General features: G+C 37.2%; 1 protein-coding gene and 1 long non-coding RNA gene across 2 annotated transcripts in view; one reads left to right on the top strand and one right to left on the bottom strand.

Annotated features, from left to right (window-relative positions):
- The window catches only part of LOC139970518 (WSCD family member GA21586-like), a 50,872-nt gene that overhangs the window by 12,573 nt on the left and 20,594 nt on the right, over positions 1–17,705 (bottom strand). The gene's annotated exons all lie outside the window — the stretch shown is intronic.
- LOC139970525 (uncharacterized) lies at positions 550–6,819 on the top strand. Its single transcript, XR_011794163.1, has 4 exons — positions 550–2,320; positions 2,752–2,837; positions 3,378–3,492; positions 4,095–6,819. It is a non-coding gene; the product is annotated as an uncharacterized lncRNA (long non-coding RNA).

The following is a 17,705-nucleotide window of genomic DNA, read 5'->3' as shown; positions in this document are numbered from 1 at the left end:
TTTGATGTTTTTCCTGTTCTGGTAGACTTAGCCTAAGCTAATTGCATTACATACACAGTACGACTTCCTTGAGTACTGTAGGCCAAAACAAAAACTATATTTGGCATTACTTTACATCGTGACTAACAGCAAATAAGTCTTTGGATTGTTCTTTGCAAAACAACTTCTGTCATCCACCCCTACCCACCCCCCTCCCCCCAAGAAAAAAAATAATAGAACGGCAACCTAAGTGTAATTGTTCTTCCTTCTGAGCACTGAACACGAGCCCTTCAATCTAATAATTCAGGTAACTCTTGCGCCGTAGATTAAGCGGTAAAGGTTTGACAAATTTCCAAAGAGATACGCAATGCCCTCTTGAGTCAAAAGTGAACGACAGCCATTAAGACAGAAAGAAAGATGAGAGGCTTACCACAGCAAGTTGCAACAAATACTTTTCAAATTGATTTAACCTATGAATTGTGAACAAGAATAGCATTTTTCAGCATTGTACTGAATTCACAATTTATTCATATAGTCATTTATATCTATAGTGTTCCTGTTGTGTTGATTACTTTCTCTCTCCAAACAATACTGATCAGAATCAGCTTTCCAAATTCCAATAAAAAGATTATGTTATAACACAGTGACCTGTACGTTCATGAGCTTTTTGCACCACGTTTCTGGTCAGTTCGAATCTGCTACTGTAACTTTACCATTAAATTTCTCTAAATTAATGTCTCTTTGGACTAAACAGGAACCACATGTAGTATTGTTTGTTTACTATTTACTACTAAAATACTTTAGACTAGTATGATCTAGCCAAAAAAAAAAAAAAAAAATTTTCTGCCTCCAGCTTTGCATTTTAAGGGCAGTTCCAGGCTCCTAACTTTAAAGAAGCTTAATTGTATACCCTGCCCATGTAATTTTGGTGGACTAGGCTACAGGGCTAAGCCTAGGTATAGACCAAGACAGTAATAGTAATACAAAGAAGATATAGCCTAGGCCTAGGCCTCTTCACAATATTACCCTACTAAAAAGTACTAGGTTTTCTGTAGGCAGCCTATAGCCTTACCAATACCACAGGCTGTATACCTTTTTGTTCATGGTGGGAAAAAGATCCAGTTCCATCATAACTGAAGTAATAAAAGTCATTTTAACAACCTTTCAGCTCCATTTCCTTCATTGATTCCTTCTGTTGGGATCGATTTAAGTGGCACCAACGTTAGTAGTATTCAGACTAGTCGTAGAACTAGTACTAACAGGGCTTACGGCTACACTAACATTAGTGTCATACATATTGGGCCTAACGTAAGGCATCTTATCACCATTGTCTAAATCGTCAAACTGAGATGAGCTTAGTCGCACCGTGTGGTTCGTGGCATACATTTAAACGGGTTGCTTGTCCTGAAATAGTCTCTATATTTAGAAGGCATTGTAGGCCTCAATATTGATCGACAAAATTTCCGGAATTTTCTTAGAGTATAGAACTGAAGTAACGTCGTCGGTACTTACTCTTAAAGTCTAAGGACAAGGTACGTAGGGTCTATACATATCGCGCGATATGCGCACTGTACAGTACAGTATACTATTTTACGTCGGTCGAAGTTAAAGTTGAACATTGCTGTCGACAATATGAATATGCATAATGACCTACCGTAACGATGCGGAACTAAACCGCAGACGACGTGCCCGGTACGTTTATTCATCATTTTTTAATTTTGTCTGGTCTTCTAAAGCCGAGACAAACGATACCCAAAAAAAAGACAACCCACACTTTTTAAATAAATCTACTTTAATTAATTACACCTGACCTGTTTAACCCACGAAACACGAACCAAATAGATTCGTTTCGTGTTAAAGTTATTACAGTTCACATTTACAAGGAACATTACTCGGGACTATCAATTTCGGCGGTAAAACTTATACACTTTTAAAGATAGTAAAAGTATATATCGGAAGACATCTGTGGCGTGTTGTCGGTATCATCTTTCTTCGGATTTTTTGCTCATTTTAGTGGACACCTCCTGTCGCGTTCACTCTAGTATCAAGGTTTATTGTTTCTGTCAACGGATCTAGTGTTTAAAGCAGTTTGGATTCATTATTTCCAGTGATTTAGTTGAGTGCATTTTTCGAATATCAACTTTTCGGTCATGTTGTAGTAGCCTATACTATAGCCTACCACTTGCATTATACCACTTGCATTGTACGTGGTTCAGAACGTTAGTCGTTTACCAGCAAGAGAAGAAGTGCAAATATGTTGGAAGCTTGCTGGGGACCGAAGAAGATGAGCTCAGGAGAGAGTATCAACGGTATCAACGTATGCCCCAACCAAAATTAACATGTAAGTAATGTTTTTGCATGCTCTCATAATGTTTTAATTTTTTTCTTTATTTTAATTAGGCCTAGGCTAGGCCTACTTTTTTTTTTTTACTTCTCCTGAAAAACTAATAGACGTGCAATGTAAGATTAGAAGCTACATCATTCATTGGAAGGATCATGCATCACGGAAGGTCAAATTGATAATATATTGTTTCTGAAATTGTTTGGTCCAAATATGAACTGCAAATGCTCCATTGATATTGTGATGCATTAAGATAAACCTTCAATTTTGTTGTTCTGGTTACACGCATCATTTCAGCTGTGTCACCTCTTCTGTCTTACTATTGTTTTCTTTGATATATGGACATATTATGACAGAATAAAGCTCGTTTTAACAAACATTTTCAATTTATGTCAAGAAGATTTCACAGAACCTTTGCTCTTTCCTTACAGCAGTCACTTGTGAGGAACTGCATTTCTTAAAATGCTTGACAGGTGCATTGGAATGCCAACAAGCCTTCCTTGGCAACAAGAAGCAGGTTAGATTTTTGTAGTATTTTTTTAGAGGCATTTTTTAAAGGAGGATAGGTAGGTAGTTGAGAGATACACAACTTTCTGTACAGTTTCCCTTCAAATCAGCTATAAATATGCATCCTGCAAAGATTTCCCAAAAAACTGCCTCATCAGTAGCAATTTCAACCAGAAATTTCTTTAATCAGCAGAAAGAAACAGTTTGTGTTTGAAAGTCAACTTCCCAGTTTAAAGGAAATTCAAATATAAACCACTGTACAGAGAGTAATGTAAAATGTCATTATCGTTCATCTTTAAAGTAGTAGAGGTGTTGGGGAAGTGATGTTGATATACCATGTAAATTGTACCATCTTTGCTTTGTTTCTCTTTTTGCTTTTGTTTTTATATGCTGCAAGGGCTTGAATCAGAACAATTGATAGAACTCTTTGAATAATACTCCCTCATTTAAAGGGAAGAATGACACTCCACAGCCATGCATCCATCATCTTTCCTCTAGGCCTGAGGTTGCTTGTAACTTTAATAAAAGTTGTTCATACTTTTTCTTACAGACAAGGTTTTCAGACCCAGAATTTTCATTTTTGGATGACATTGCATTTGCACCATCAGAGACATCGGTTGATGAAGACAGTTTTGTCCAAGAATGCGAGAGTAGTGAAACTTGAGGTATGTCATATATAGTCATCCAATTATGCTGGCATTTTTGCCATTTGAAAAGGATTGTCCAGCCAAAAGTTATATCAAAGAGTACTATAATCTGAACATTCTGGTAAAACTTACATTCAAATCTAATGCTTCGTTCTCGAATATTGACATTTGAAGTTTTCAAATTTTGTACCAAGAATAGACTTGAAGCATACAGGTGTGATATCATAGCCTAGGTGCACAGTAACCGTGACTCTGTGTTATTCCGTAGAGTTAGGCCTAGTTAGGCCAGTAATATTCACTACGTACACAATCAGAAAAGACATGCAGTCACTAATAAAATATAAAAACGTCTGATCACTATAGTATATATATATATATATATATATATATATAAAATATTATTAGACAAAACCAGAGAACTACGATATGATTCATAATTGACAAATAGGGAGTAATGTTTTAGAAAATACTATTTCCTAAAACACTACTTATTTGTCAGTTATGAGTCATATCTTATTTCTCTGATTTTCTCTGATAATATTTTTCTTTGGAGTAAAGGTGAATTTTCTCTATAATAAATATCTATAGCCTATATATATGTTTGTTTCTGTTCTTTTCAGATTTCTGTCATGGAATTGCCCCACGCCTTGATGCCTACAACAGTAGAATACCGTTGCGAACAGCATGATTCATACTGTTGGGTCTGCAAGCAGCATGGGGTCACGTTTGTCAAGTGGTGTAGCGGGCGCATTTTCAGTGCAGACGGTACAATGCACCGAGAAATGTTTGCCATGTATGTACAAACTTTACAAAAAGTGTCACCTCTGATAACTGAGAAATACTGTAGCTTATAAACATAATATCTGACATATACTGCATGTGGGGCTTGGGGAAATGTATGATCCCTATTGTTTTGGGTCATATGAATATTTACAAAATATGCCTTAATCTTGATATGCCAATATCTTTGCAAGTGTAAATGTAGAGTTTAATTAATATGAACTTTGTTTGTATGTGAGTTATGTGAATTCCCTATTTGCCCTGGGAGAAGTTCACAGAAATTGATGAGTTGCATGTGCTGTAAAAATCTTGAAAAGCTAGTGTTTGGCTTATAGGTACCTGCTAGAAAGTTTTCTACTCTGTTCTTAATTTGCTATTCGGCTCCACAAATTACCAAGCCTATAGGAATAGAAGTCAGCAATGGACCAACTTAGTAATTTGTTTTATGTTTTACACCAAATTTAATGCTTTTAGAATGTTCACATATTTTTGGTGAAGCTTAACTATATTAATGTTGCTCATGTTTTCTTTTTGCCTTAATTTTATGACAAATATATATTCTATATATGTGCCTTATAGCATACAGAGTGGCCATTCTGTGATGCAACATTCTGTAAGCTTCCAATCCATTCTTTATTTGGATAAACATTGAAAAATTTTATGACTTGATCAGTGTTTTGAGTATCCAGATCTTATCTTTCAACATGATTCATTCATTACTACCTTTACAACAGTATACTTGTATACTATACTATAATACTATAACACTACACATCTATAGTGAGGAAAATGAAGTCACAATTAAGGATGCCCCATGGGCATATGTAATGTTTTGATATACCATTTTTATTACACTTGTATAATTGCATTTAAGGTGCTTTCTTTCTTAGCTCATCTGCATTATATTTTTTTATCAGCTATATACCAGTTCATAATTATATCTACCGTTCATTATCTACATGTGACCAACTCCTTATTTTTCAGTTTTGCATATACTTTTTTTAGCTTGCTAGGATAACTCTAATTTGCCTTTCTCACTACACTTGTTAGTATATGTTTTCAACATAAATAAAACTTTGATTTTCCATGTTCGGTGCTTTCAGTCCAGATTTTGCATTTCATAATTTGTTTCTAAATAAGTCTAAATCTTCACATTTCTTGTAAGTAGTCTATTCTTAACCAGTATTTTATTTAATGTTACCTTATTTCTAAGCATTGCCTCATTTGCAAATACTTTCATGCATGTATTTCCATGGAATACATGCATGTATATTTCCTTTGCATTAGTGCATGCAATGGATTTAAAAACATGCTTCAAGCATGAATTGTTTCAAATCCGACTCAAAAAACATGCTTTAAGCATGTACATGTATGAAACATTTCAAATACATGCTTCACGCATGCCATAGTGCATGTGAGGGCATTTTCATACATGTATTGTTTCAAACCCCGCGCAAAAAACATGCTTCTTGCATGTACATGTATGAAACATTGAGTAATACCTGCTTTAAGCACGTATTTGCTGGAGCATGTAATGAAGCTCATTAACATGCATGTATTTTTTTCAAATACATGCTTCACGCATGCCATAGTGCATGTAAGGAGGGCATTTACATACATGTATTTTCTTCAAACCCTGTGCAAAAAACATGCATGTAAAGGGTACTATAAATTTGTGTAAGGGACGTCATATTCTGATAAACTCTTTGGTTTCAAATTTCATTCACAATTGTTTCTCAATAACGATGATTAATATTTGTTGAATTAAAGTGTTCTTCTTTTAGAAATAATATAAATCGTCTCTTCATCATTACATGTGTGGGGTGAAGAGGCATTCATGAATGCATGGGACGGATAGGTTCCTAGTAAAGTCATTCAACTGATTGCTAGGGGTGGGGAGGGGGGCCGTAGCATTGGAAAGGACCAATACAAAATAGCTGTCAAACCAAATAATGTGAGGTGCATACAACTAATTAGCTTCATGATATAATTAAGGTAAAGAAGGTAATATTTAGTTGCAAGGTTTGACCCTACGGTGTTGGGTGGGAAGTGTATATGTACGGTCAAGTCAATCATGAGGAAAACTGAAATGCCTTCACTATAAATCTTCAAAACAATTTCATCAATTTAAGGCTTCACAGTGAATACCAATATGCAAATTTAAGCCATCAAAGCCTGTGCTATTTTTTTTTGGCTAGATCTGATGCAGCCATACACCGAAGCCTTAGCGAAGCCTTAGTGAAGGCATTCTTGGGGCAAATATAAGCCATCATTTATAAGCATTCGAAGCTTTAATGAAGCCTTAATGAAGCCTTCATTTTAGGCTTCAGGGAAAATTTATGCTAGCATTAAGGCTGCAGAGCGAATGCCTATTTAAAGCTTCAAAGTGAATACTTATATGCAAATTTAAGCCATCGAAGCCTTAGCTAATTTAAATTTTTCGGCTCTGGTGCAGCCTTAGCGAAGCCTTAGCGAAGGCATTCTTGGGGCAAATATAAGCCATCATTTATAAGCATTCGAAGCTTTAATGCAGCCTTAATGAATGCATTCATGTTTGGTAAGGGACAGCATTAATACGATGAGAGATAATAGAATCCTGCCGTACTGGCCATTCTACTACCTGTACAGTGGTACTGATTCTACATACATACATGTGCAGTACAGCATTAATACGATGTGAGACAATAGAATACTGCCACACTGGCCACTTCAGTATCTGTACAGTTGTACTGGTTCTACATACATACATGTCTGTACAGTACAGCATTAATACGATGTGAGACAAGAGAATCCTGCCGCACTGGCCACTATAGTACCTGAACAGTAGTACTATAATACGTACATGCATGTCTGTACAGTACAGCATGAATACGATGTGAGACAATAGAATCCTGCCACACTGGCCACTATAGTACCTGAACAGTAGTACTATAATACGTACATGCATGTCTGTACAGTACAGCATGAATACGATGAGAGACAAGAGAATCCTGCCGCACTGGCCACTATAGTACCTGTACAGTAGTACTGATAATACGTGCATGCATGTCTGTACAGTACAGCATGAATACGATGAGAGACAAGAGAATCCTGCCGCACTGGCCACTATAGTACCTGTACAGTAGTACTGATAATTACATGCATGTCTGTACAGTACAGCATGAATACGATGAGAGACAAGAGAATCCTGCCGCACTGGCCACTTTAGAACCTGTACTGTAGTATTGATTATACATACATCTGGAACATACAGCATTAATACGATGAGAGACGAGAATCCTGCCGCACTGGCCACTTTAGTACCTGTACAGTGGTACTGATAATACGTACATACATGTCTGTACAGTACAGCATGAATACGATGAGAGACAAGAGAATCCTGCCACACTGGCCACTGTAGTACGGATTATACTGATTGTACTGATTATTCATACATACATACATTTCTGGAGTGTAGGTCACAAATGAAGTCCTTTCTCTCTACAGTAATGAATATTGTACTTATGCAGCAGGTGTTTGACAGATGGAAGACTTTCAAGAAGCAGGTTAAACATGGAGCACGCTAGAGACGAGAGACAATAATGAGATTTAATTCTCAACATGATTTGACTTACAATCTCGAGGGAGAGGAAGGGCAGTAGGGAGCTGGGTAGTTGTGCAGAAGATATTGGAATCTTTCCCTTCTTTTTCGGCAATCAATGGTAGGAAATTAATAAAGAAGGAACAAAAAAGGCCTTGTATACTTCATCAAAACGGTGGATTATAATAAAATGTAAACCAAAAGCCACAGTTGTTTGAAGACTATGAAATTACCTAGGAAGAGTATTTAAATAAATTTTTATTTCATCTGTATTTCATTTTAGCACCACCAGCAATCGACATAGGCCAGAAACATAGCTGAAGGTTGAGAAGGACCTTAAAGACAAACTATGGAGACAAATTTTTTGGGGGGATTTTCCATTAATTTGGGAGTTAACATACCCATAATCAACATGTGTAAAAAATAATCTTCGAAAACCTACTATAACCCATCAAAAAAGACCACGAAAATGGACATTTTGGGTAGTCACGTGACATGAACCTCTGGAATGTCTGAAAACAGAGATTGACCCAAAGGAGCCTCTGGTCACCGTGTGACGTCATTGTCTGTATACCGTGAAAATCAAACGCTGATATAGGCACTGTTTATACACAGATAGCGAACAATTGTACTGTATTTGACTTCCAATTTCGAGCATTTGAAAAGCTGTTAGCTTAAAACAAGAACACATGAAGGTAAACAAATAGTTTTAAGACAATTTTAAGAAGAAAATTTAGTTAAATTGGTTATTTTATTAGAAAAATTTCCACTCAAATGGAAGCATCTTTTACATAGCGGAGCGTCAATAGGTCCGTACGGTACAATATACTGTAGAACATGCAAGCAGCTTGGCGATTCCGTAATACAATTTGATCGCAAGATACCGTAAACTGAACAGAAGAATAGACCTAAAAGATGCCTCATGCGTGATATGTGACGGGAAAATGGCTTAGGTTACTGTCAACGAATTACCAAAAAGACACTAAACATAATCGAACAACTACGAGAAGACGCTGACCCGAATCTACCAGAGTAGCATATACATGACTAAGCTTCAGCTGAACATAGTACTTACTCATTTTAATATCCAAAAGTACAAACACAGAAAAAGTATCCTGTCAATAAACCAAATTTAGCAGTGAATATCCAAATCCACGTTTCTCGTTCAATCCTGGGCAAAATACTACCGTGACTTTGTGTAATTCCATAGAGTTAGGTCTAGTTGAAACAGGCCCTGACCAGTAACATCCCACAATCACAAGACAGTCACTAACGAAATAAAACGTCCGATCGCTACATAGAACCGTTTTTATTCAACTCCTTGGACCATGCAGATGCCGGAATAAACATAACAGACAATATAACACAATATATCACAAACTCACGATACTGGAATACAACAAATGAAATAGATAAATGCGATGAAATCCTAATATGACTATTTACACATGCTGTGAGTTGTAACTCACGATACTGGAATACAACAAATGAAATAGATAAATGCGATGAAATCCTAATATGACTATTTACACATGCTGTGAGTTGTAACTCACTACATGTACTAACAATGCTACCCTAGGCACGGTATATACACGGTCATCTCTTACAGTAAATATTATACTGTCAATTGCGTGATATAATGTTACATGTAAGGACGTCCAGAGCTTGTTTACGAGGAGACTTGAAAGGGTCAATTTCACATTAGCTATGTCCGACACAGCTATCGACAGTATATAATTTTCGCAGAATGAGACATCTGCAGCATACACATAGGCAGGGTCATGCATGTGGACTCATGGGCATGAGATGCTCCGGGTGCTGAAAAATCTTTCCGTGTAGATCTCACAAAATTGATCCAAAGTCTGCTGCGTTTTACGTCGGTTCTTTTACTCGGAAATCTAAAAAGCTGATGCTTTTGTTGGGTGAGGTATAACTGCAACCTCCAACAACACAGAATTGTGGCATTTCGGGGGAAAAGGAGTAATATCGTTGATGTTTTTGGCAGCTCAAGTATACAACTTTACACACTAAAAGTATTGTTGTGAGTGAGGTATACAAACAGTGACGTCACATGGTCACCTGATGTCTTCGGAATGTTTCAGGAATGTCTGAAATAGGTTTCATAAAAAGCTGACTTTTCTTCCCATTTTTCACGTATTTAACGTCCGAAATTGGTAAAGTTAATTACAGCAATGTAATTGGAATGAGTTAAGGATTACATACATGTAAAATGGTGGGATTTTATGTTCATCGAAAAGTCTCCATAGTTGGTCTTTAAAAGTTATAAAACAATCCTCATTTGCATCTATGCCATCATCTTCCCCCTCTCTTCCCCTTTCCTTCAAAATGCTTGAAATCATAAGTATTCATAGCATTTTGAATGGCAAAGATACAATTTTTCAAATTTTGTGAAAAATTCTGACAACAGAATGAATGATTTCATCACAGCAATTCAGGTGGCAAATGCTTTTGTGTTTCTTTGTAATACGTAATTAAATTAAAATCACAGCAGAATACTTCTGCAAAATTTCCAATCAATGAAAGCATTATAGAATGAAAGGAAAGTCTTTGAAGAACATTTACTGTGATGTCATCACAGACCACCTACTGAGATCTTCTCTAGGGAAGTAAGTAAGTTAATTAATCAACTTTATTGAATCCCAGAAGGAAATTACGTATCTGCGATGAGCAATACAATGAATGATACAAAATACAAAGAACAATGATACAATAAAATGAAATAAAAAAAAACATTGATAATATACAGTCTGATATATATAGCAGTCTAAACAAACTATACACTAACTAGCTCCAACAGGGCAACTAAGTGGAACGGACACCCCCCACCCCTTAATCGTGAAGTTCTTGTTTTGAATACTAATGGCAGTACCTATAAGCGAAGAACGATGTCTATTTGTGTGTGACGTCAGCGACCTCAATCTACCGCTACGAGCAATGATACGGCTGCTTAGATGATTGTGCAATGGGTGACTGAGATCTTTCCAAATGGACAGCAGCTTGTCTCTTACACAATTCTCGTAGAACGAGGCCACTGATGGCAGACTTTTCCTAATAATTTTACCAGCACGTTTAATAACAACATCCAGAACCTTTATGCTGCTTCTTCTGGCATTATCTCCCCAGTAAGTAATACAATAGGTCCAAACACTACAGAGAATGGAGTTATAGAAGATGGCGAGAATATACTGTATGGACTTATATTTAAAGAATTCAGCTTACGTAAGATGTAATCTTGGTTTTAGCCTTTTTTCAACATAATCTATATACTGTAGGTGGATTCAATGAAGACATCCCAGACTGTTTCTTCAAAGCAATCCTGTAGACGATCCAAACTTTCTTCAGACCACTGCTTTGTATTAATCACTCTGGTTTTACACGTTGAATGATTGGCTTTTATGTAGGAGTCAGGAGGACAAGATTATGATCAGCTTCACCGAGTTTAGTCAATGGAGTGGCAGTGTAAGCGTCTTTGACATTTGAAAAGCACAGATCAAGAATTACAACTCCAAGGGTCGGACAATTGACGTTTTGGTAGAATTGAGACCCAGATCTCTTTACTGAGCCATGATTAAAATCTCCATTTACAATGATGAAAGCATCTGGGGCTGCCACTTGGAGATCATGAATAGCTGCACTTAATTCCTCATCACCAGCTTTAGCGACAGACTTTTTCCGGGATGTAAATTGTGCAATAAAGTACATGCAAGAATTCACGTGGTAAATAAAATGGTCTGATCGAAACAGTCGAAACAGTATATAAGGGAAGAATCAATGGTTATATACCTCCACGGTTATACCAGGAAGCTGTTAGAGTAGCAGCTCCCTGGTTATATATCTTGAGTTAGCTTTAAAGGAACAACATATTATTAGCATAATTTAGTTTTCAACTAACAATTTTTTTTCTCTGAGGGATACGTACTAGTCATTTTATCCATCAGGAACTTGAACCTCGTTTTACTATTTCCCCTTAAATGTCACAAAATTCAACTGAATGTAATATTTGCAATTAACAAGACTAGCAACTAGCGATTATCCTTGAGTGGGTAAAAGAGATCATGTCCCTTACAGGCCTTCCTTACACAATCACCTCCCCCTCCTTAGGCACCAATGTTAATATATACTGTACATTATACAACTCCCAATCATTACATTCCTGGAGGAACTAGTCTTAGCCTATTAATTTTTATCTAGACTGAGACATTGACGAGAGCTCAGCTAAACAGAACGATAAGGAGAAATAGACCATAATGCTGCTTGGCATTTTGGAAAACAATGATTAATGTTTTAGTGGGCTGAATGGTCATTAATTTGCTAACTTTTGACACAACCTTGTCGTGTAGTCAGGGGGGATAAATTAGTATACCGAACACAGCAGTAACGTAAATCCAACTCGTGCAACGTGCAACCTTTATATACGTGTTCAACATCAAACAGTTACATAATACATTATAACAATAAAACTGAAGTAAAGCACATTTGCATAAATGCCAACTGAAACAGGTGTAGGGAGTAGAAGAATAGTTAAGCCAATAATAATTAGATGTCACATTTTCCTCTGGCTTAAAATAAAATCAATACATTACGTAATCCTTGTGCCATTGAGGACGTTTCTTTTGTCTTCTCCCTCGACCTAACTCTTGACTTAATTCCAAATTAGGAGCTTTATAACCTGTCCTTTCAGGCACGGCATCATCAAAACAAAATTTAGTACCAGTTTCCGGTGGATTACACTTAACTAATTTACTTACATTCCATTTCCTTCCATCAGACATTTGAAAAGTATGATCACTGATTTTCTTTACAATTCTGATAGGATTACTGTAATGCCTTGACCCTTTTTGGACCCACCAATCTTTTTTTATCCGAACCCAGTCTCCTTCATAAAGACCACTTAATTTAACATTCCTTTTCCGATCAGCATACTTCTTGTACCTTTGTTGTTGGCGTTTTACTCTATGCCTAACTTTACCAACATTGACTTTAGGCAACCCATATCCTACAATATTGAGTTTTGTTCTCATATGTCTACCATGTGCCAATACAGATGGCGACACCCCTGTAGTTGCATGTGCGGTAGCCCTATATACACCAAGATATTGTAACACTGTTTCTTTCCATGGTCTACCCAAATTGATTGCATTTTGAACTATACTTTTCAAAACTGAATTGAACCTTTCCACTGCACCATTTGCCTGTGGATAGTACAAAGATGAACAGCGGTGCACTATTCCCCTTTCACGCAAAAAATCATCAAATTCTTTTGACTTGAATTGAGGACCATTGTCTGTAATGACTTCTCTCGGAAAACCCTCTCGACTGAAAATTTGCTTCAAAAACGACGTAATTTTGGTTGTTGTTACTGTGGACGTAAAACAAACTTCAGGCCATTTACTGAAATAATCCACAATTGTGATCGCAAATCTGCAATCTGTAGGACCCGCTTCAAATGGACCAACAATATCCATCGCGATTTTGTCCCAGTGATTTTCTGGATACAACACTGGTTGTAAAGGAGCATAAGCAGTTTTTACAGTTTTGTCATTCTGTTGACAAACAAAACAATCCTTAATCATATCTTCCACTTGAACATCCATCATGGGCCACCAGTAGAGTTCCCTTAACCTTTGTTTTGTTCGGGTCATCCCCTGATGTGCTTCATGAGCGAATGACAACACCTTTGAAGTAAGCTCATGAGGTACTAAAATCCTATCACCCCTCATAACAATATCACCAACTATGCAATATTCATCTTTAGCAAAATAAAATGGCTTAGCACAATCTTTAACATCTTTAAATTTGGGCCAACCATTGCAAATGTAACTTTTCAAAATACGAAAACAATCGTCATTTCTGCAAAATTCTTTAAACTTGTCTAAAGAAATTAATTTGTACATAGGTTCCCACAAAACCTGGCAAATTACCTCCTGATCATCATCCTTAAAATTTAAATCTGATGAAGCCAGTGGTAATCTCGATAATGAATCAGCTACAATATTGTCACAACCTTTTGTAAACACCATTTCATAATCATATTTCATCAATCTACAAGCCCACCTAGCAATCCTCATTGATTGACGATCTGTACCCTTGGTAAGTAATGTAATCAATGCTTGGTGATCAGTACACAATTTGAATTTCCTGCCCCACAGAAAAACATGCCATTTTTCACAGGCCCACACGCAAGCAAGGGCCTCCTTTTCCCCTACAGAATATTTTCTTTCTGCATGAGATAAAGTGCGGGACGCACAAAAAACGGTCACTTCTAACCCATTTTTTACTTGGTTAAGACAGGCACCTAACCCGTCTTGTGACGCATCTGTCCTTACTATACAATCCAGTCCAGGATCATACATAGCAAGTACTGGATCTTTACCAATATGAAATTTCACATCATCAAAACTTTCTTGACATTCTTTTGACCATATGAATGTATTCCCTTTGCGCAAGATTTCCCTAAGTGGTTCTACCTTTTGAGCAAAATTAGGTATGTACTTAGAAAAATATCCGGACAAACCCAAAAATGACCGTAGTGCTTTTTCATCCTTAGGGACACTAGCACCTGTAATTGCAGTATATTAGTCATCAACTCTTACGCCCTCTTCACTTACGACATGTCCTAAAAATTTCATTGAAGTTTGATTGAACTTGCATTTCCCCATATTCAGTTTGATACCGTAAGAATTTAGTTTGGCTAGAACAGTTTCCAATGCTTTATTATGCTCTTCTTCAGTCCTACCATATATGATTACATCATCCAAATAACATTGAACTCCGTCAATACCGGCAAGTATTGTATACATCATTTTTTGAAACACCGAAGGAGCAGAGGAGAGACCAAAACAAACTCTCTTGTATTGAAATAACCCATTATGAGTTATGAATGCTGTGAGTGACCTAGAATCAGGGTGTAATAACAATTGATGATATGCTGATGTGAGATCAAGTTGTGAGAATACCTTTGAATTACGTAACTCCCCTAACAACTCGTCTATTTTAGGGAGTGGAAAAGAATCGGGAATTACTGCTTTGTTAACTTCCCTAAGATCTACGCACAGTCTTATTTTCCCAGACCTTTTGTATGAAACCACAATGGGAGACACCCATTCAGAAGAATCTATCTTTTCAATCACCCCCAAGGATTCCAACTTCTTCAATTCATTTGAAACCCTTTCCCGTACACTGAAAGGCAACCTTCTAAGCTTTTGATGCTTAGGTTTGACATTTTCATTCACTTTGACTTTATGAATGAAACTCTTAACTGTACTTAACTTGAACATGGGGTGGTAATGAAGTATTAAAATTAGTACTTTTACCGTCCTTAACATCACTAACACCATTGCACTTTAAGTCCTGTCCCAAAATATTGATGTCCAATGAAGTAATCAGATCTCTGCCTAGTAGGTTATTCCCCTTCTCAACTACGTAAAAGGTCGTCACTGCTGTTTTCTCCAAGTAACTCACCGAAGCTTTGAAACATCCCAACACTTTGATTGAATGCATTGAGTATGACGTCAGATTTACATCCGTCGGAACCTTCTCAAGTGCTTCCAGCAAGAAAAATTTACTGAAAGTATCACAAGAAATAATAGAACAACACGATCCTGTATCAATAATAAGATTAAGAGGCACATCATTTACTTTCACCGTACATGTAATAGGCTTGACTTTCACTCCTGTGGGATTTGTCATCAAAACATTTAAATCACCGTTTCCTGCGGCTTCCGTAGTATTGCATGCGTTAGAATCCCGTAGTGTAGTAACTTGATGAATTCTCACCTGCTCACCAGTGCTGCGGCACACATTAGAAAAATGCCCAATTCTCGAACATTTTCGGCATTTTTTATCCTTGGCTTTGCATGACTTGTCGTTGGCAAGATGTTCCCTCGAACCGCATCTATAACACAATCTTGTCGGCGGTCTCGAACCATGAGTATTATGTTTCCTTGAAAATGGTGTGGGGGCGGACCTCGTTTGATTCACCTGTCGGTCCTGTGCATTGAAACCGGATTCGTTTTCGCCAATTATCTTTGCTTCTCGAATAGCATCCTCTATTTGACGCGTAATATTTACGGCTTTCACCAACGTTAACTCCTTTTCCATTAAAAGCCTTTCTCGGACCCTCGGTAGATTGGTTTTCTCAACAATTTGGTCACGAATCATCTCGTCATTCATATCAGCAAAGTTACAGTTGGTACTAAGTTGTCGTAAAATGGCAACGTAATTATCGATTGACTCGCCATGATGCTGACCCCGCTGTCGGAAACGATATCTTTCAGCAACAACATTTACAGTAGGTTCAAAATGTTTTTCTAAAATTGAGAGAGTATGGTCAAATTTAGAAGTACCTGGAGGCAGTTCAGGTTTTGGTAAAGAATTATATACTCGCTGACCCTCAACTCCGAGACAGTGTAGAAGTAAGGCAGTCTTACGGCCAGCCGAGAAACTTTCGCCTCCCATGGCCAATAAAAAATTCTCAAAAGTAAGCTCCCATTGCCTCCATGAAATAGCTGGAGATCCCGGTACTGGAAGAAATGCTGGCGGCTGTAAAATTTGCGCCATCCTCGTCGCCAAAACTGTCGTGTAGTCAGGGGGGATAAATTAGTATACCGAACACAGCAGTAACGTAAATCCAACTCTTTGTTTATTTCCACGTGCAACCTTTATATACGTGTTCAACATCAAACAGTTACGTAATACATTATAACAATAAAACTGAAGTAAAGCACATTTGCATAAATGCCAACTGAAACAGGTGTAGGGAGTAGAAGAATAGTTAAGCCAATAATAATTAGATGTCACAAACCTGGATGCAATTTATGAAAATATACATAAAGTTGAAGTCAAGGGCGGCAGAACCGGGGGGGCACAGGGGGCACGTGCCCCCCCACTTTTCCTCAGGTTAAAAATGTGCCCTTTTTCTACATAAAAATTGAGGTGTCTCAAGTTAGCAATTAGAGGCCAGGGAACCAGAATGAACACTCGGGAAGGGCCGTTTCCGGCCATCTAAGGGGTTTGTAGAACCAAAAAATTTCTTGTACGCTCTGCGCCAACCGATGGTGGCGCTCCGCTCAGATAGTCGTGCATACAACTTTGCAAATCCTGGCTACGCCCCTGACTTTTAATGAATTTTTGTTGGTCAAACTCAAAGCTATTTCGAATGGGAAAAAAAATTGTTAAGATATTATCAAGATATAAACTCTAATTCAGATGATTCCTACATTAGCAACTATATAGCATGTTTTCACCTCATTTTGTCTCAAAAGAAAGCTTGTTCCTTGTTTCCCAATTTGCACATTGGATATTGCAGTGCTATATGCATATTTTCCTTGAGGGGGGGGGGACGTTGATGGAGTGATGTGTATATGCAAATACGATAATACAATAAGAGTTATAAAGGGTACTAAATATAATGCTGCATCAGTCCAATCGAATTTCTGCAAAGTGCCCTTTGATGTTGGTGCCCCCCCAGATTGAAAGTGCTTCCGCCGCCCTTGGTTGAAGTACTGTACAGGAGCTAACTTTGAAAGCCTATAAAATTCAGTTTTAGTTATTAAAAATCATCTTAATTCTGTTTGTTTAATTGTGTTTTTATTTGATCATCTTTATTCTCTACATTCTGTCTTTTTACTGCCTTTTAGCACCTACCATCACTTTTCATAGTTTTCCATCCAAGATAAAATGAAGGCTGGTTGATAAGAGAAGTGACCAATCACAGATGGTGGATTATTACCATGACAGACACAGTGCTAATTATTAGGGTTGGGCGATATTTGCTTTTTAATGTCACGATATATAGTTAAAAAATTATCGCGATATTTCGATAATTACGATAATTTTTTCTTGTTGTTTT

This window comes from Apostichopus japonicus, chromosome 8, assembly GCF_037975245.1.
Source record: "Apostichopus japonicus isolate 1M-3 chromosome 8, ASM3797524v1, whole genome shotgun sequence".
NCBI classification, from domain to species: Eukaryota; Metazoa; Echinodermata; class Holothuroidea; order Aspidochirotida; family Stichopodidae; genus Apostichopus; species Apostichopus japonicus.
The sequence above is the reverse complement of the archived record's forward strand: the minus strand, read 5'-3'. Positions and strand labels throughout refer to the sequence as shown.